The sequence below is a fragment of the Amphiura filiformis genome, unplaced genomic scaffold (assembly GCF_039555335.1).
Source record: "Amphiura filiformis unplaced genomic scaffold, Afil_fr2py scaffold_206, whole genome shotgun sequence".
In the NCBI taxonomy this organism is placed as follows: Eukaryota; Metazoa; Echinodermata; class Ophiuroidea; order Amphilepidida; family Amphiuridae; genus Amphiura; species Amphiura filiformis.
The window spans coordinates 74861-96563 of NW_027305670.1; positions in this window are offsets into that span (position 1 = coordinate 74861).

Sequence of the window (21703 nt, forward strand, 5' to 3'; positions counted from 1 at the left end):
TGTCGCTTAAAGTTGGAAAATTCATACGCAGGCCCCGTATTAACGAAAACAGGCTTTCTGAAATTCCTACTAGCCAGATCCCAGTAGTAAAATGTTTTTATGGACGTCATCTTCATATATGTACCTTCTTATTTACAGTGTATTAATATTCCCTGCAACATTTAAAAGTCAAGAAATCTACTTGATTTCGCAACAGTCTGATTTCGGCCTGAAATCGTCGGGATACCAGGGGAAATATACAAATTGCTCGTTCGTACATGATATGGCATAATAATTATGTTATACCCGGCGCACCGTATGTGTTATAGGGTTAGAGTTAGGGTTGAGGTTAGGGTTAGGGTTAAGGTTAGGGGTAGGAGTAGGATTATGGGCCTATCTAGACATAGGATCATGCATGGTTATGATTAGGGGCTAGGGTTAGGATATAGGATGGATTAAGGTATGATCAGGGTTATGATTGTGGTTATAGTGTTGACCAGGGCCGGCTTAGGATTAGGGTTAGGATCATCGATTAGGGTTAGGATCAAGGCTAGGGTTAAAGGGCCTAGGGTTAAGGTAAGCAAGTGGTGCACAGAGCTGCGGAGTAGGCCTATTCCAGAATTATGCCGATTTATTGGTTAAAAGTGCGTTACAGGTGGTTATTTTAATCAGCCTAGGTGATGTTGGTGTAGGCCTATGGTTTAAGGGTCATGCAAATCAGATTTAAAGCTAGGGTTATCATGTTAGAGTTAGATTCGCTTTGTGGCCAAAAACTCACTGAAGGACTAAAGGCCCTGTATACAAGCTTTAATAGGACTATATTTGTCGTTTTGTTTGTTATAATGTATGCAAAAACCATTCTCTAAGCAGCCGATGGACACAACATGTAGGCTTTGCATTTTGAAGCATCTTTTTAAGCTTTTATCCGACCGACACACGTACTCATAGCCAGCCGCCATGATTTCTAATGCATCAAAACTTGACTCGGTTGCATGACTGGCTGCAAAGTTTTGATCAAATAATACTCACATCATACCTATCATATAGCTAAATAGCCTCTAAATTTCACCAAAGCACTTCCAACAAACACAGAAAATCACACAGAAACACAAACAAATTAATTACCGATCAAAATGAATGAAAGAAACACGTTTAAATGATACTGGCAAAAATAACGTGAATTTCGGGCAAGACTGATCTGGTACCCATATGCATCACGGCATCCAATTTACCTTTATAATACGTTAAGTGAAAAGATAACGAACATCAGCAAGTGCTGTTATAAGGGGGCACTGAACAGTAAGCGTCGCCATTGAAAATACATGCGCCGAGGGCCTAAAGAACGAGCTATTGCCAAGTCCGTGCAATAGATGGGGTTATTTGAACTGTTTGGTGATGGAGCAACACTCTTTAAATTTAATATATCTTTTTTGCACATAGATCGACAGTGTCAGTTTTTCACAAATTTCACTTTTTAACTCAACCCGTATTTTGTAAGCGTTTCACCTCTCAAAATCGGGTTCTTGACGCATTGCATTGTGGGATAACTGACACATCACGAAACAAAATTCAAGTGATTTTTTCGCATTCATGGGCAACAAGAACATGTCAGCTTTAACATAACACCCTACAATGATGTCATACGTACATTTTGGTGGAAATACGCACATATTTGGCCTAAATTTTGTGTTTTTAAGGTACTATACAGACGTTACACTTCCGGTCGCGAAGGTTACTGTTCAGTGCCCCCTTATATCGCTTTAAATTTAGAGAAAATGATGTAAAACGTTACTTCCAGAGTAGAAAGATGCAATGAATCAGGGTTAGATTCTAAATGCTATCTTCAGTAGATAGGCCTATAACGAACAAAAATCCTTAAACGCGTACGGCTACTCTGCGTGATTTAAAAAAAATTGCATTCGGCGCGCTATTAAAAAAGAGAGGAAAAAGAGGTAAAAATAGAGAAACAGGCAGATGCGGAAAGTGATGAATATGTAATGTCGCTTTGAACTATCTGATCGGGACTGATGTATTAGAAAGAAAAAATTCGCCGCTACATGATGAAGTTAAAATTTAGACAAATAAATGTAAAACGTTACTTCTAGAGTAGAAAGATGCAATGACTAGGGAGGAGATTCTAAATGCTATCTTCAGAAGATAGGCCCTATAGCGAAAAAAATCAACGCACGGCTACTCTGCGCGATTTACAAAAAATCGGCATTCGGCCTAATGCCACGCTATTAAAAAGAAGAAGAAAAAGTGGGGGGGGGGGGGGGGGGGAGAGGAAGAGGTAAAAATAGATTTAAAAAAATAATTTTAAATCTGTAGGCTTAAGATTTAATTTTAAATCTAATACTGCTCACAATACTTTAGGATTTATTTTAAACCCTTGAAATTTAGAGTGTACATTTTTTCTTATAGGCCTATCGCTTTAAATTTAGAGAAAATGATGTAAAACGTTACTTCCAGAGTAGAAAGATGCAATGAATCAGGGTTAGATTCTAAATGCTATCTTCAGTAGATAGGCCTATAACGAACAAAAATCCTTCAACGCGTACGGCTACTCTGCGTGATTTAAAAAAAAATTGCATTCGGCGCGCTATTAAAAAAGGGGAAAAAGAGGTAAAAATAGAGAAACAGGCAGATGCGGAAAGTGATGAATATGTAATGTCGCTTTGAACTATCTGATCGGGACTGATGTATTAGAAAGAAAAAATTCGCCGCTACATGATGAAGTTAAAATTTAGACAAATAAATGTAAAACGTTACTTCTAGAGTAGAAAGATGCAATGAATAGGGAGGAGATTCTAAATGCTATCTTCAGAAGATAGGCCCTATAGCGAAAAAAATCAACGCACGGCTCCTCTGCGCGATTAACAAAAAATCGGCATTCGGCCTAATGCCACGCTATTAAAAAAAAGAAGAAACAGTGGGGGGGAGGAGGGGAGAGGAAGAGGTAAAAATAGATTTAAAAAATAATTTTAAATCTGTAGGCTTAAGATTTAATTTTAAATAGTTTCTATAGCAGGTGCAGGTTGCCAGTATCATTCATAGATGCAAATTACACAGCATTGATCTGATGATGAGATCCACTGGATGCACTTAAAAATTAGCACTTCAGTCGATAGTCCGTACCCATGATGATGCGTCCGCGTCAACACGTGACGCACCGTAGATACGCAACGACAAGATACCCGATGTTGAACAATTCCTACCAACTTTCTACCTTAAAATGATGATGTGATAATGTAAACTTTTCATGATACGGATGTCCGTTTTCCATAACCGGGATCGCCTATCAAAATTGCATGCATGCAGCTCAAAGTGGCACGTAGGCCCCCCCCCTATGTACGATAGACCCTGCGAAATTCTGGCTCATTATTCATATCTCAAGTACTTAGATATTATTATACACGCCATCTTCATTATAATTCCTTTTCATTTATAATGTTTTGATATTCCCTGCAACATTTAAAAGTCGTGAAATCTACTTGATTGTGGAACAGTGTGATTTCAGCCTTAAAATGTCGCTTAAAGTTGGAAAATTCATACGCAGGCCCCGTATTAACGAAAACAGGCTTTCTGAAATTCCTACTAGCCAGATCCCAGTAGTAAAATGTTTTTATGGACGTCATCTTCATATATGTACCTTCTTATTTACAGTGTATTAATATTCCCTGCAACATTTAAAAGTCAAGAAATCTACTTGATTTCGCAACAGTCTGATTTCGGCCTGAAATCGTCGTGGGATACCCGGGGAAATATACAAATTGCTCGTTCGTACATGATATGGCATAATAATTATGTTATACCCGGCGCACCGTATGTGTTATAGGGTTAGAGTTAGGGTTGAGGTTAGGGTTAGGGTTAAGGTTAGGAGTAGGAGTAGGATTATGGGCCTATCTAGACATAGGATCATGCATGGTTATGATTAGGGGCTAGGGTTAGGATATAGGATGGATTAAGGTATGATCAGGGTTATGATTGTGGTTATAGTGTTGACCAGGGCCGGCTTAGGATTAGGGTTAGGATCATCGATTAGGGTTAGGATCAAGGCTAGGGTTAAAGGGCCTAGGGTTAAGGTAAGCAAGTGGTGCACAGAGCTGCGGAGTAGGCCTATTCCAGAATTATGCCGATTTATTGGTTAAAAGTGCGTTACAGGTGGTTATTTTAATCAGCCTAGGTGATGTTGGTGTAGGCCTATGGTTTAAGGGTCATGCAAATCAGATTTAAAGCTAGGGTTATCATGTTAGAGTTAGATTCGCTTTGTGGCCAAAAACTCACTGAAGGACTAAAGGCCCTGTATACAAGCTTTAATAGGACTATATTTGTCGTTTTGTTTGTTATAATGTATGCAAAAACCATTCTCTAAGCAGCCGATGGACACAACATGTAGGCTTTGCATTTTGAAGCATCCTTTTAAGCTTTTATCCGACCGACACACGTACTCATAGCCAGCCGCCATGATTTCTAATGCATCAAAACTTGACTCGGTTGCATGACTGGCTGCAAAGTTTTGATCAAATAATACTCACATCATACCTATCATATAGCTAAATAGCCTCTAAATTTCACCAAAGCACTTCCAACAAACACAGAAAATCACACAGAAAACAAACAAATTAATTACCGATCAAAATGAATGAAAGAAACACGTTTAAATGATACTGGCAAAAATAACGTGAATTTCGGGCAAGACTGATCTGGTACCCATATGCATCACGGCATCCAATTTACCTTTATAATACGTTAAGTGAAAAGATAACGAACATCAGCAAGTGCTGTTATAAGGGGGCACTGAACAGTAAGCGTCGCCATTGAAAATACATGCGCCGAGGGCCTACATAGAACGAGCTATTGCCAAGTCCGTGCAATAGATGGGGTTATTTGAACTGTTTGGTGATGGAGCAACACTCTTTAAATTTAATATATCTTTTTTTGCACATAGATCGACAGTGTCAGTTTTTCACAAATTTCACTTTTTTAACTCAACCCGTATTTTGTAAGCGTTTCACCTCTCCACATCGGGTTCTTGACGCATTGCATTGTGGGATATCTTACACATCACGAAACAAAATTCAAGTGATTTTTTCGCATTCATGGGCAACAAGAACATGTCAGCTTTAACATAACACCCTACAATGATGTCATACGTACATTTTGGTGGAAATACGCACATATTTGGCCTAAATTTTGTGTTTTTAAGGTACTATACAGACGTTACACTTCCGGTCGCGGAAGGTTACTGTTCAGTGCCCCTTATATCGCTTTAAATTTAGAGAAAATGATGTAAAACGTTACTTCCAGAGTAGAAAGATGCAATGAATCAGGGTTAGATTCTAAATGCTATCTTCAGTAGATAGGCCTATAACGAACAAAAATCCTTAAACGCGTACGGCTACTCTGCGTGATTTAAAAAAAATTGCATTCGGCGCGCTATTAAAAACGAGAGGAAAAAGAGGTAAAAATAGAGAAACAGGCAGATGCGGAAAGTGATGAATATGTAATGTCGCTTTGAACTATCTGATCGGGACTGATGTATTAGAAAGAAAAAATTCGCCGCTACATGATGAAGTTAAAATTTAGACAAATAAATGTAAAACGTTACTTCTAGAGTAGAAAGATGCAATGACTAAGGAGGAGATTCTAAATGCTATCTTCAGAAGATAGGCCCTATAGCGAAAAAAATCAACGCACGGCTACTCTGCGCTATTTACAAAAAATCGGCATTCGGCCTAATTGGGGGGGGGGGAGAAGAAGAGTAAAAATAGATTTAAAAAAATAATTTTAAATCTGTAGGCTTAAGATTTAATTTTAAATCTAATACTGCTCACAATAAGGATTTATTTTAAACCCTTGAAATTTAGAGTGTACTTTTTTCTTATATCGCTTTAAATTTAGAGGAAATGATGTAAAACGTTACTTCCAGAGTAGAAAGATGCAATGAATCAGGGTTAGATTCTAAATGCTATCTTCAGTAGATAGGCCTATAACGAACAAAAATCCTTCAACGCGTACGGCTACTCTGCGTGATTTAAAAAAATTGCATTCGGCGCGCTATTAAAAAAGAGAGGAAAAAGAGGTAAAAATAGAGAAACAGGCAGATGCGGAAAGTGATGAATATGTAATGTCGCTTTGAACTATCTGATCGGGACTGATGTATTAGAAAGAAAAAATTCGCCGCTACATGATGAAGTTAAAATTTAGACAAATATGTAAAACGTTACTTCTAGAGTAGAAAGATGCAATGCCGAGGGAGGAGATTCTAAATGCTATCTTCAGAAGATAGGCCCTATAGCGAAAAAAATCAACGCACGGCTACTCTGCGCGATTTACAAAAAATCGGCATTCGGCCTAATGCCACGCTATTAAAAAGAAGAAGAAACAGTGGGGGGGGGGAGGAGGGGGAGAGGAAGAGGTAAAAATAGATTTAAAAAAATAATTTTAAATCTGTAGGCTTAAGATTTAATTTTAAATAGTTTCTATAGCAGGTGCAGGTTGCCAGTATCATTCATAGATGCAAATTACACAGCATTGATCTGATGATGAGATCCACTGGATGCCCTCAAAAACTTAGCACTTCAGTCGATAGTCCGTACCCATGATGATGCGTCCGCGTCAACACGTGACGCACCGTAGATACGCAACGACAAGATACCCGATGTTGAACAATTCCTACCAACTTTCTACCTTAAAATGATGTGATAATGTAAACTTTTCCTGATACGGATGTCCGTTTTCCATAACCGGGATCGCCTATCAAAATTGCATGCATGCAGCTCAAAGTGGCACGTAGGCCCCCCCCTATGTACGATAGACCCTGCGAAATTCTGGCTCATTATTCATATCTCAAGTACTTAGATATTATTATACACGCCATCTTCATTATAATTCCTTTTCATTTATAATGTTTTGATATTCCCTGCAACATTTAAAAGTCGTGAAATCTACTTGATTGTGGAACAGTGTGATTTCAGCCTTAAAATGTCGCTTAAAGTTGGAAAATTCATACGCAGGCCCCGTATTAACGAAAACAGGCTTTCTGAAATTCCTACTAGCCAGATCCCAGTAGTAAAATGTTTTTATGGACGTCATCTTCATATATGTACCTTCTTATTTACAGTGTATTAATATTCCCTGCAACATTTAAAAGTCAAGAAATCTACTTGATTTCGCAACAGTCTGATTTCGGCCTGAAATCGTCGGGATACCCGGGGAAATATACAAATTGCTCGTTCGTACATGATATGGCATAATAATTATGTTATACCCGGCGCACCGTATGTGTTATAGGGTTAGAGTTAGGGTTGAGGTTAGGGTTAGGGTTAAGGTTAGGAGTAGGAGTAGGATTATGGGCCTATCTAGACATAGGATCATGCATGGTTATGATTAGGGGCTAGGGTTAGGATATAGGATGGATTAAGGTATGATCAGGGTTATGATTGTGGTTATAGTGTTGACCAGGGCCGGCTTAGGATTAGGGTTAGGATCATCGATTAGGGTTAGGATCAAGGCTAGGGTTAAAGGGCCTAGGGTTAAGGTAAGCAAGTGGTGCACAGAGCTGCGGAGTAGGCCTATTCCAGAATTATGCCGATTTATTGGTTAAAAGTGCGTTACAGGTGGTTATTTTAATCAGCCTAGGTGATGTTGGTGTAGGCCTATGGTTTAAGGGTCATGCAAATCAGATTTAAAGCTAGGGTTATCATGTTAGAGTTAGATTCGCTTTGTGGCCAAAAACTCACTGAAGGACTAAAGGCCCTGTATACAAGCTTTAATAGGACTATATTTGTCGTTTTGTTTGTTATAATGTATGCAAAAACCATTCTCTAAGCAGCCGATGGACACAACATGTAGGCTTTGCATTTTGAAGCATCTTTTTAAGCTTTTATCCGACCGACACACGTACTCATAGCCAGCCGCCATGATTTCTAATGCATCAAAACTTGACTCGGTTGCATGACTGGCTGCAAAGTTTTGATCAAATAATACTCACATCATACCTATCATATAGCTAAATAGCCTCTAAATTTCACCAAAGCACTTCCAACAAACACAGAAAATCACACAGAAAACAAACAAATTAATTACCGATCAAAATGAATGAAAGAAACACGTTTAAATGATACTGGCAAAAATAACGTGAATTTCGGGCAAGACTGATCTGGTACCCATATGCATCACGGCATCCAATTTACCTTTATAATACGTTAAGTGAAAAGATAACGAACATCAGCAAGTGCTGTTATAAGGGGGCACTGAACAGTAAGCGTCGCCATTGAAAATACATGCGCCGAGGGCCTAAAGAACGAGCTATTGCCAAGTCCGTGCAATAGATGGGGTTATTTGAACTGTTTGGTGATGGAGCAACACTCTTTAAATTTAATATATCTTTTTTGCACATAGATCGACAGTGTCAGTTTTTCACAAATTTCACTTTTTAACTCAACCCGTATTTTGTAAGCGTTTCACCTCTCAAAATCGGGTTCTTGACGCATTGCATTGTGGGATATCTTACACATCACGAAACAAAATTCAAGTGATTTTTTTTTTTTCATGGGCAACAAGAACATGTCAGCTTTAACATAACACCCTACAATGATGTCATACGTACATTTTGGTGGAAATACGCACATATTTGGCCTAAATTTTGTGTTTTTAAGGTACTATACAGACGTTACACTTCCGGTCGCGGAAGGTTACTGTTCAGTGCCCCTTATATCGCTTAAATTTAGAGAAAATGATGTAAAACGTTACTTCCAGAGTAGAAAGATGCAATGAATCAGGGTTAGATTCTAAATGCTATCTTCAGTAGATAGGCCTATAACGAACAAAAATCCTTAAACGCGTACGGCTACTCTGCGTGATTTAAAAAAAATTGCATTCGGCGCGCTATTAAAAAAGAGAGGAAAAAGAGGTAAAAATAGAGAAACAGGCAGATGCGGAAAGTGATGAATATGTAATGTCGCTTTGAACTATCTGATCGGGACTGATGTATTAGAAAGAAAAAATTCGCCGCTACATGATGAAGTTAAAATTTAGACAAATAAATGTAAAACGTTACTTCTAGAGTAGAAAGATGCAATGACTAGAGAGGAGATTCTAAATGCTATCTTCAGAAGATAGGCCCTATAGCGAAAAAAATCAACGCACGGCTACTCTGCGCGATTTACAAAAAATCGGCATTCGGCCTAATGCCACGCTATTAAAAAGAAGAAGAAACCGGGGGGGGGGAGGAAGAGGTAAAAATAGATTTAAAAAAATAATTTTAAATCTGTAGGCTTAAGATTTAATTTTAAATCTAATACTGCTCACAATACTTTAGGATTTATTTTAAACCCTTGAAATTTAGAGTGTACATTTTTTCTTAAATCGCTTTAAATTGAGAAAAATGATGTAAAACGTTACTTCCAGAGTAGAAAGATGCAATGAATCAGGGTTAGATTCTAAATGCTATCTTCAGTAGATAGGCCTATAACGAACAAAAATCCTTCAACGCGTACGGCTACTCTGCGTGATTTAAAAAAATTGCATTCGGCGCGCTATTAAAAAAGAGAGGAAAAAGAGGTAAAAATAGAGAAACAGGCAGATGCGGAAAGTGATGAATATGTAATGTCGCTTTGAACTATCTGATCGGGACTGATGTATTAGAAAGAAAAAATTCGCCGCTACATGATGAAGTAAAATTTAGACAAATAAATGTAAAACGTTACTTCTAGAGTAGAAAGATGCAATGACTAGGAGGAGATTCTAAATGCTATCTTCAGAAGATAGGCCCTATAGCGAAAAAATCAACGCACGGCTACTCTGCGCGATTTACAAAAAATCGGCATTCGGCCTAATGCCACGCTATTAAAAAGAAGAAAAACAGTGGGGGGGAGGAGGGGAGAGGAAGAGGTAAAAATAGATTTAAAAAAATAATTTTAAATCTGTAGGCTTAAGATTTAATTTTAAATAGTTTCTATAGCAGGTGCAGGTTGCCAGTATCATTCATAGATGCAAATTACACAGCATTGATCTGATGATGAGATCCACTGGATGCACTTAAAAATTAGCACTTCAGTCGATAGTCCGTACCCATGATGATGCGTCCGCGTCAACACGTGACGCACCGTAGATACGCAACGACAAGATACCCGATGTTGAACAATTCCTACCAACTTTCTACCTTAAAATGATGTGATAATGTAAACTTTTCATGATACGGATGTCCGTTTTCCATAACCGGGATCGCCTATCAAAATTGCATGCATGCAGCTCAAAGTGGCACGTAGGCCCCCCCCCCTATGTACGATAGACCCTGCGAAATTCTGGCTCATTATTCATATCTCAAGTACTTAGATATTATTATACACGCCATCTTCATTATAATTCCTTTTCATTTATAATGTTTTGATATTCCCTGCAACATTTAAAAGTCGTGAAATCTACTTGATTGTGGAACAGTGTGATTTCAGCCTTAAAATGTCGCTTAAAGTTGGAAAATTCATACGCAGGCCCCGTATTAACGAAAACAGGCTTTCTGAAATTCCTACTAGCCAGATCCCAGTAGTAAAATGTTTTTATGGACGTCATCTTCATATATGTACCTTCTTATTTACAGTGTATTAATATTCCCTGCAACATTTAAAAGTCAAGAAATCTACTTGATTTCGCAACAGTCTGATTTCGGCCTGAAATCGTCGGGATACCCGGGGAAATATACAAATTGCTCGTTCGTACATGATATGGCATAATAATTATGTTATACCCGGCGCACCGTATGTGTTATAGGGTTAGAGTTAGGGTTGAGGTTAGGGTTAGGGTTAAGGTTAGGAGTAGGAGTAGGATTATGGGCCTATCTAGACATAGGATCATGCATGGTTATGATTAGGGGCTAGGGTTAGGATATAGGATGGATTAAGGTATGATCAGGGTTATGATTGTGGTTATAGTGTTGACCAGGGCCGGCTTAGGATTAGGGTTAGGATCATCGATTAGGGTTAGGATCAAGGCTAGGGTTAAAGGGCCTAGGGTTAAGGTAAGCAAGTGGTGCACAGAGCTGCGGAGTAGGCCTATTCCAGAATTATGCCGATTTATTGGTTAAAAGTGCGTTACAGGTGGTTATTTTAATCAGCCTAGGTGATGTTGGTGTAGGCCTATGGTTTAAGGGTCATGCAAATCAGATTTAAAGCTAGGGTTATCATGTTAGAGTTAGATTCGCTTTGTGGCCAAAAACTCACTGAAGGACTAAAGGCCCTGTATACAAGCTTTAATAGGACTATATTTGTCGTTTTGTTTGTTATAATGTATGCAAAAACCATTCTCTAAGCAGCCGATGGACACAACATGTAGGCTTTGCATTTTGAAGCATCTTTTTAAGCTTTTATCCGACCGACACACGTACTCATAGCCAGCCGCCATGATTTCTAATGCATCAAAACTTGACTCGGTTGCATGACTGGCTGCAAAGTTTTGATCAAATAATACTCACATCATACCTATCATATAGCTAAATAGCCTCTAAATTTCACCAAAGCACTTCCAACAAACACAGAAAATCACACAGAAAACAAACAAATTAATTACCGATCAAAATGAATGAAAGAAACACGTTTAAATTATACTGGCAAAGATATCTTGATTTTCGGGCAAGACTGATCTGGTACCCATATGCATCACGGCATCCAATTTACCTTTATAATACGTTAAGTGAAAAGATAACGAACATCAGCAAGTGCTGTTATAAGGGGCACTGAACAGTAAGCGTCGCCATTGAAAATACATGCGCCGAGGGCCTAAAGAACGAGCTATTGCCAAGTCCGTGCAATAGATGGGGTTATTTGAACTGTTTGGTGATGGAGCAACACTCTTTAAATTTAATATATCTTTTTTGCACATAGATCGACAGTGTCAGTTTTTCACAAATTTCACTTTTTAACTCAACCCGTATTTTGTAAGCGTTTCACCTCTCAAAATCGGGTTCTTGACGCATTGCATTGTGGGATATCTTACACATCACGAAACAAAATTCAAGTGATTTTTTTCGCATTCATGGGCAACAAGAACATGTCAGCTTTAACATAACACCCTACAATGATGTCATACGTACATTTTGGTGGAAATACGCACATATTTGGCCTAAATTTTGTGTTTTTAAGGTACTATACAGACGTTACACTTCCGGTCGCGGAAGGTTACTGTTCAGTGCCCCTTATATCGCTTTAAATTTAGAGAAAATGATGTAAAACGTTACTTCCAGAGTAGAAAGATGCAATGAATCAGGGTTAGATTCTAAATGCTATCTTCAGTAGATAGGCCTATAACGAACAAAAATCCTTAAACGCGTACGGCTACTCTGCGTGATTTAAAAAAATTGCATTCGGCGCGCTATTAAAAAAGAGAGGAAAAAGAGGTAAAAATAGAGAAACAGGCAGATGCGGAAAGTGATGAATATGTAATGTCGCTTTGAACTATCTGATCGGGACTGATGTATTAGAAAGAAAAAATTCGCCGCTACATGATGAAGTAAAAATTTAGACAAATAAATGTAAAACGTTACTTCTAGAGTAGAAAGATGCAATGACTAGGGAGGAGATTCTAAATGCTATCTTCAGAAGATAGGCCCTATAGCGAAAAAAATCAACGCACGGCTACTCTGCGCGATTTACAAAAAATCGGCATTCGGCCTAATGCCACGCTATTAAAAAAGAAGAAGAAACAGTGGGGGGAGGAGGGGAGAGGAAGAGGTAAAATAGATTTAAAAAATAATTTTAAATCTGTAGGCTTAAGATTTAATTTTAAATAGTTTCTATAGCAGGTGCAGGTTGCCAGTATCATTCATAGATGCAAATTACACAGCATTGATCTGATGATGAGATCCACTGGATGCACTTAAAAATTAGCACTTCAGTCGATAGTCCGTACCCATGATGATGCGTCCGCGTCAACACGTGACGCACCGTAGATACGCAACGACAAGATACCCGATGTTGAACAATTCCTACCAACTTTCTACCTTAAAATGATGTGATAATGTAAACTTTTCATGATACGGATGTCCGTTTTCCATAACCGGATCGCCTATCAAAATTGCATGCATGCAGCTCAAAGTGGCACGTAGGCCCCCCCCTATGTACGATAGACCCTGCGAAATTCTGGCTCATTATTCATATCTCAAGTACTTAGATATTATTATACACGCCATCTTCATTATAATTCCTTTTCATTTATAATGTTTTGATATTCCCAACATTTAAAAGTCGTGAAATCTACTTGATTGTGGAACAGTGTGATTTCAGCCTTAAAATGTCGCTTAAAGTTGGAAAATTCATACGCAGGCCCCGTATTAACGAAAACAGGCTTTCTGAAATTCCTACTAGCCAGATCCCAGTAGTAAAATGTTTTTATGGACGTCATCTTCATATATGTACCTTCTTATTTACAGTGTATTAATATTCCCTGCAACATTTAAAAGTCAAGAAATCTACTTGATTTCGCAACAGTCTGATTTCGGCCTGAAATCGTCGGGATACCTGGGGAAATATACAAATTGCTCGTTCGTACATGATATGGCATAATAATTATGTTATACCCGGCGCACCGTATGTGTTATAGGGTTAGAGTTAGGGTTGAGGTTAGGGTTAGGGTTAAGGTTAGGAGTAGGAGTAGGATTATGGGCCTATCTAGACATAGGATCATGCATGGTTATGATTAGGGGCTAGGGTTAGGATATAGGATGGATTAAGGTATGATCAGGGTTATGATTGTGGTTATAGTGTTGACCAGGGCCGGCTTAGGATTAGGGTTAGGATCATCGATTAGGGTTAGGATCAAGGCTAGGGTTAAAGGGCCTAGGGTTAAGGTAAGCAAGTGGTGCACAGAGCTGCGGAGTAGGCCTATTCCAGAATTATGCCGATTTATTGGTTAAAAGTGCTTTACAGGTGGTTATTTTAATCAGCCTAGGTGATGTTGGTGTAGGCCTATGGTTTAAGGGTCATGCAAATCAGATTTAAAGCTAGGGTTATCATGTTAGAGTTAGATTCGCTTTGTGGCCAAAAACTCACTGAAGGACTAAAGGCCCTGTATACAAGCTTTAATAGGACTATATTTGTCGTTTTGTTTGTTATAATGTATGCAAAAACCATTCTCTAAGCAGCCGATGGACACAACATGTAGGCTTTGCATTTTGAAGCATCTTTTTAAGCTTTTATCCGACCGACACACGTACTCATAGCCAGCCGCCATGATTTCTAATGCATCAAAACTTGACCCGGTTGCATGACTGGCTGCAAAGTTTTGATCAAATAATACTCACATCATACCTATCATATAGCTAAATAGCCTCTAAATTTCACCAAAGCACTTCCAACAAACACAGAAAATCACACAGAAAACAAACAAATTAATTACCGATCAAAATGAATGAAAGAAACACGTTTAAATGATCACACTACTGGCAAAAATAACGTGAATTTCGGGCAAGACTGATCTGGTACCCATATGCATCACGGCATCCAATTTACCTTTATAATACGTTAAGTGAAAAGATAACGAACATCAGCAAGTGCTGTTATAAGGGGCACTGAACAGTAAGCGTCGCCATTGAAAATACATGCGCCGAGGGCCTAAAGAACGAGCTATTGCCAAGTCCGTGCAATAGATGGGGTTATTTGAACTGTTTGGTGATGGAGCAACACTCTTTAAATTTAATATATCTTTTTTTGCACATAGATCGACAGTGTCAGTTTTTCACAAATTTTACTTTTTTAACTCAACCCGTATTTTGTAAGCGTTTCACCTCTCAAAATCGGGTTCTTGACGCATTGCATTGTGGGATATCTTACACATCACGAAACAAAATTCAAGTGATTTTTTCGCATTCATGGGCAACAAGAACATGTCAGCTTTAACATAACACCCTACAATGATGTCATACGTACATTTTGGTGGAAATACGCACATATTTGGCCTAAATTTTGTGTTTTTAAGGTACTATACAGACGTTACACTTCCGGTCGCGGAAGGTTACTGTTCAGTGCCCCCTTATATCGCTTTAAATTTAGAGAAAATGATGTAAAACGTTACTTCCAGAGTAGAAAGATGCAATGAATCAGGGTTAGATTCTAAATGCTATCTTCAGTAGATAGGCCTATAACGAACAAAAATCCTTAAACGCGTACGGCTACTCTGCGTGATTTAAAAAAAATTGCATTCGGCGCGCTATTAAAAAAGAGAGAGAAAAAGAGGTAAAAATAGAGAAACAGGCAGATGCGGAAAGTGATGAATATGTAATGTCGCTTTGAACTATCTGATCGGGACTGATGTATTAGAAAGAAAAAATTCGCCGCTACATGATGAAGTAAAAATTTAGACAAATAAATGTAAAACGTTACTTCTAGAGTAGAAAGATGCAATGACTAGGAGGAGATTCTAAATGCTATCTTCAGAAGATAGGCCCTATAGCGAAAAAAATCAACGCACGGCTACTCTGCGCGATTTACAAAAAATCGGCATTCGGCCTAATGCCACGCTATTAAAAAGAAGAAGAAACAGTGGGGGGGAGGGGGGAGAGAAGAGGTAAAAATAGATTTAAAAAAATAATTTTAAATCTGTAGGCTTAAGATTTAATTTTAAATAGTTTCTATAGCAGGTGCAGGTTGCCAGTATCATTCATAGATGCAAATTACACAGCATTGATCTGATGATGAGATCCACTGGATGCACTTAAAAATTACACTTCAGCATAGTTGACCCATGCACTTAAAAATTAGCACTTCAGTCGATAGTCCGTACCCATGATGATGCGTCCGCGTCAACACGTGACGCACCGTAGATACGCAACGACAAGATACCCGATGTTGAACAATTCCTACCAACTTTCTACCTTAAAATGATGTGATAATGTAAACTTTTCATGATACGGATGTCCGTTTTCCATAACCGGGATCGCCTATCAAAATTGCATGCATGCAGCTCAAAGTGGCACGTATGTACGATAGACCCTGCGAAATTCTGGCTCATTATTCATATCTCAAGTACTTAGATATTATTATACACGCCATCTTCATTATAATTCCTTTTCATTTATAATGTTTTGATATTCCCTGCAACATTTAAAAGTCGTGAAATCTACTTGATTGTGGAACAGTGTGATTTCAGCCTTAAAATGTCGCTTAAAGTTGGAAAATTCATACGCAGGCCCCGTATTAACGAAAACAGGCTTTCTGAAATTCCTACTAGCCAGATCCCAGTAGTAAAATGTTTTTATGGACGTCATCTTCATATATGTACCTTCTTATTTACAGTGTATTAATATTCCTGCAACATTTAAAAGTCAAGAAATCTACTTGATTTCGCAACAGTCTGATTTCGGCCTGAAATCGTCGGGATACCCGGGGAAATATACAAATTGCTCGTTCGTACATGATATGGCATAATAATTATGTTATACCCGGCGCACCGTATGTGTTATAGGGTTAGAGTTAGGGTTGAGGTTAGGGTTAGGGTTAAGGTTAGGAGTAGGAGTAGGATTATGGGCCTATCTAGACATAGGATCATGCATGGTTATGATTAGGGGCTAGGGTTAGGATATAGGATGGATTAAGGTATGATCAGGGTTATGATTGTGGTTATAGTGTTGACCAGGGCCGGCTTAGGATTAGGGTTAGGATCATCGATTAGGGTTAGGATCAAGGCTAGGGGGTTAAAGGGCCTAGGGTTAAGGTAAGCAAGTGGTGCACAGAGCTGCGGAGTAGGCCTATTCCAGAATTATGCCGATTTATTGGTTAAAAGTGCGTTACAGGTGGTTATTTTAATCAGCCTAGGTGATGTTGGTGTAGGCCTATGGTTTAAGGGTCATGCAAATCAGATTTAAAGCTAGGGTTATCATGTTAGAGTTAGATTCGCTTTGTGGCCAAAAACTCACTGAAGGACTAAAGGCCCTGTATACAAGCTTTAATAGGACTATATTTGTCGTTTTGTTTGTTATAATGTATGCAAAAACCATTCTCTAAGCAGCCGATGGACACAACATGTAGGCTTTGCATTTTGAAGCATCTTTTTAAGCTTTTATCCGACCGACACACGTACTCATAGCCAGCCGCCATGATTTCTAATGCATCAAAACTTGACTCGTTGCATGACTGGCTGCAAAGTTTTGATCAAATAATACTCACATCATACCTATCATATAGCTAAATAGCCTCTAAATTTCACCAAAGCACTTCCAACAAACACAGAAAATCACACAGAAAACAAACAAATTAATTACCGATCAAAATGAATGAAAGAAACACGTTTAAATGATCACAATACTGGCAAAAATAACGTGAATTTCGGGCAAGACTGATCTGGTACCCATATGCATCACGGCATCCAATTTACCTTTATAATACGTTAAGTGAAAAGATAACGAACATCAGCAAGTGCTGTTATAAGGGGCACTGAACAGTAAGCGTCGCCATTGAAAATACATGCGCCGAGGGCCTAAAAGAACGAGCTATTGCCAAGTCCGTGCAATAGATGGGGTTAGTTGAACGGGTTGGTGATGGAGCAACACTCTTTAAATTTAATATATCTTTTTTGCACATAGATCGACAGTGTCAGTTTTTCACAAATAGCATTTTGTAACTCACCCGTATTTTGTAAGCGTTTCACCTCTCAAAATCGGGTTCTTGACGCATTGCATTGTGGGATATCTTACACATCACGAAACAAAATTCAAGTGATTTTTTTCGCATTCATGGGCAACAAGAACATGTCAGCTTTAACATAACACCCTACAATGATGTCATACGTACATTTTGGTGGAAATACGCACATATTTGGCCTAAATTTTGTGTTTTTAAGGTACTATACAGACGTTACACTTCCGGTCGCGGAAGGTTACTGTTCAGTGCCCCTTATATCGCTTTAAATTTAGAGAAAATGATGTAAAACGTTACTTCCAGAGTAGAAAGATGCAATGAATCAGGGTTAGATTCTAAATGCTATCTTCAGTAGATAGGCCTATAACGAACAAAAATCCTTAAACGCGTACGGCTACTCTGCGTGATTTAAAAAAAAATTGCATTCGGCGCGCTATTAAAAAGAGAGAGGAAAAGAGGTAAAAATAGAGAAACAGGCAGATGCGGAAAGTGATGAATATGTAATGTCGCTTTGAACTATCTGATCGGGACTGATGTATTAGAAAGAAAAAATTCGCCGCTACATGATGAAGTAAAATTTAGACAAATAAATGTAAAACGTTACTTCTAGAGTAGAAAGATGCAATAACTAGGGAGGAGATTCTAAATGCTATCTTCAGAAGATAGGCCCTATAGCGAAAAAAATCAACGCACGGCTACTCTGCGCGATTTACAAAAAATCGGCATTCGGCCTAATGCCACGCTATTAAAAAAGAAGAAGAAACAGTGGGGGGGGAGGGGGAGAGGAAGAGGTAAAAATAGATTTAAAAAAATAATTTTAAATCTGTAGGCTTAAGATTTAATTTTAAATAGTTTCTATAGCAGGTGCAGGTTGCCAGTATCATTCATAGATGCAAATTACACAGCATTGATCTGATGATGAGATCCACTGGATGCACTTAAAAATTAGCACTTCAGTCGATAGTCCGTACCCATGATGATGCGTCCGCGTCAACACGTGACGCACCGTAGATACGCAACGACAAGATACCCGATGTTGAACAATTCCTACCAACTTTCTACCTTAAAATGATGTGATAATGTAAACTTTTCATGATACGGATGTCCGTTTTCCATAACCGGGATCGCCTATCAAAATTGCATGCATGCAGCTCAAAGTGGCACGTAGGCCCCCCCCTATGTACGATAGACCCTGCGAAATTCTGGCTCATTATTCATATCTCAAGTACTTAGATATTATTATACACGCCATCTTCATTATAATTCCTTTTCATTTATAATGTTTTGATATTCCCTGCAACATTTAAAAGTCGTGAAATCTACTTGATTGTGGAACAGTGTGATTTCAGCCTTAAAATGTCGCTTAAAGTTGGAAAATTCATACGCAGGCCCCGTATTAACGAAAACAGGCTTTCTGAAATTCCTACTAGCCAGATCCCAGTAGTAAAATGTTTTTATGGACGTCATCTTCATATATGTACCTTCTTATTTACAGTGTATTAATATTCCCTGCAACATTTAAAAGTCAAGAAATCTACTTGATTTCGCAACAGTCTGATTTCGGCCTGAAATCGTCGGGATACCTGGGGAAATATACAAATTGCTCGTTCGTACATGATATGGCATAATAATTATGTTATACCCGGCGCACCGTATGTGTTATAGGGTTAGAGTTAGGGTTGAGGTTAGGGTTAGGGTTAAGGTTAGGAGTAGGAGTAGGATTATGGGCCTATCTAGACATAGGATCATGCATGGTTATGATTAGGGCTAGGGTTAGGATATAGGATGGATTAAGGTATGATCAGGGTTATGATTGTGGTTATAGTGTTGACCAGGGCCGGCTTAGGATTAGGGTTAGGATCATCGATTAGGGTTAGGATCAAGGCTAGGGTTAAAGGGCCTAGGGTTAAGGTAAGCAAGTGGTGCACAGAGCTGCGGAGTAGGCCTATTCCAGAATTATGCCGATTTATTGGTTAAAAGTGCTTTACAGGTGGTTATTTTAATCAGCCTAGGTGATGTTGGTGTAGGCCTATGGTTTAAGGGTCATGCAAATCAGATTTAAAGCTAGGGTTATCATGTTAGAGTTAGATTCGCTTTGTGGCCAAAAACTCACTGAAGGACTAAAGGCCCTGTATACAAGCTTTAATAGGACTATATTTGTCGTTTTGTTTGTTATAATGTATGCAAAAACCATTCTCTAAGCAGCCGATGGACACAACATGTAGGCTTTGCATTTTGAAGCATCTTTTTAAGCTTTTATCCGACCGACACACGTACTCATAGCCAGCCGCCATGATTTCTAATGCATCAAAACTTGACTCGGTTGCATGACTGGCTGCAAAGTTTTGATCAAATAATACTCACATCATACCTATCATATAGCTAAATAGCCTCTAAATTTCACCAAAGCACTTCCAACAAACACAGAAAATCACACAGAAAACAAACAAATTAATTACCGATCAAAATGAATGAAAGAAACACGTTTAAATGATCACAATACTGGCAAAAATAACGTGAATTTCGGGCAAGACTGATCTGGTACCCATATGCATCACGGCATCCAATTTACCTTTATAATACGTTAAGTGAAAAGATAACGAACATCAGCAAGTGCTGTTATAAGGGGGCACTGAACAGTAAGCGTCGCCATTGAAAATACATGCGCCGAGGGCCTAAAAGAACGAGCTATTGCCAAGTCCGTGCAATAGATGGGGTTATTTGAACTGTTTGGTGATGGAGCAACACTCTTTAAATTTAATATATCTTTTTTGCACATAGATCGACAGTGTCAGTTTTTCACAAATTTCACTTTTTAACTCAACCCGTATTTTGTAAGCGTTTCACCTCTCAAAATCGGGTTCTTGACGCATTGCATTGTGGGATATCTTACACATCACGAAACAAAATTCAAGTGATTTTTTTCGCATTCATGGGCAACAAGAACATGTCAGCTTTAACATAACACCCTACAATGATGTCATACGTACATTTTGGTGGAAATACGCACATATTTGGCCTAAATTTTGTGTTTTTTAAGGTACTATACAGACGTTACACTTCCGGTCGCGGAAGGTTACTGTTCAGTGCCCCCTTATATCGCTTTAAATTTAGAGAAAATGATGTAAAACGTTACTTCCAGAGTAGAAAGATGCAATGAATCAGGGTTAGATTCTAAATGCTATCTTCAGTAGATAGGCCTATAACGAACAAAAATCCTTCAAACGCGTACGGCTACTCTGCGTGATTTAAAAAAATTGCATTCGGCGCGCTATTAAAAAAGAGAGGAAAAAGAGGTAAAAATAGAGAAACAGGCAGATGCGGAAAGTGATGAATATGTAATGTCGCTTTGAACTATCTGATCGGGACTGATGTATTAGAAAGAAAAAATTCGCCGCTACATGATGAAGTAAAAATTTAGACAAATAAATGTAAAACGTTACTTCTAGAGTAGAAAGATGCAATGACTAGGGAGGAGATTCTAAATGCTATCTTCAGAAGATAGGCCCTATAGCGAAAAAAATCAACGCACGGCTACTCTGCGCGATTTACAAAAAATCGGCATTCGGCCTAATGCCACGCTATTAAAAAGAAGAAGAAACAGTGGGGGAGGAGGGGGAGAGGAAGAGGTAAAATAGATTTAAAAAATAATTTTAAATCTGTAGGCTTAAGATTTAATTTTAAATAGTTTCTATAGCAGGTGCAGGTTGCCAGTATCATTCATAGATGCAAATTACACAGCATTGATCTGATGATGAGATCCACTGGATGCACTTAAAAATTAGCACTTCAGTCGATAGTCCGTACCCATGATGATGCGTCCGCGTCAACACGTGACGCACCGTAGATACGCAACGACAAGATACCCGATGTTGAACAATTCCTACCAACTTTCTACCTTAAAATGATGTGATAATGTAAACTTTTCATGATACGGATGTCCGTTTTCCATAACCGGGATCGCCTATCAAAATTGCATGCATGCAGCTCAAAGTGGCACGTATGTACGATAGACCCTGCGAAATTCTGGCTCATTATTCATATCTCAAGTACTTAGATATTATTATACACGCCATCTTCATTATAATTCCTTTTCATTT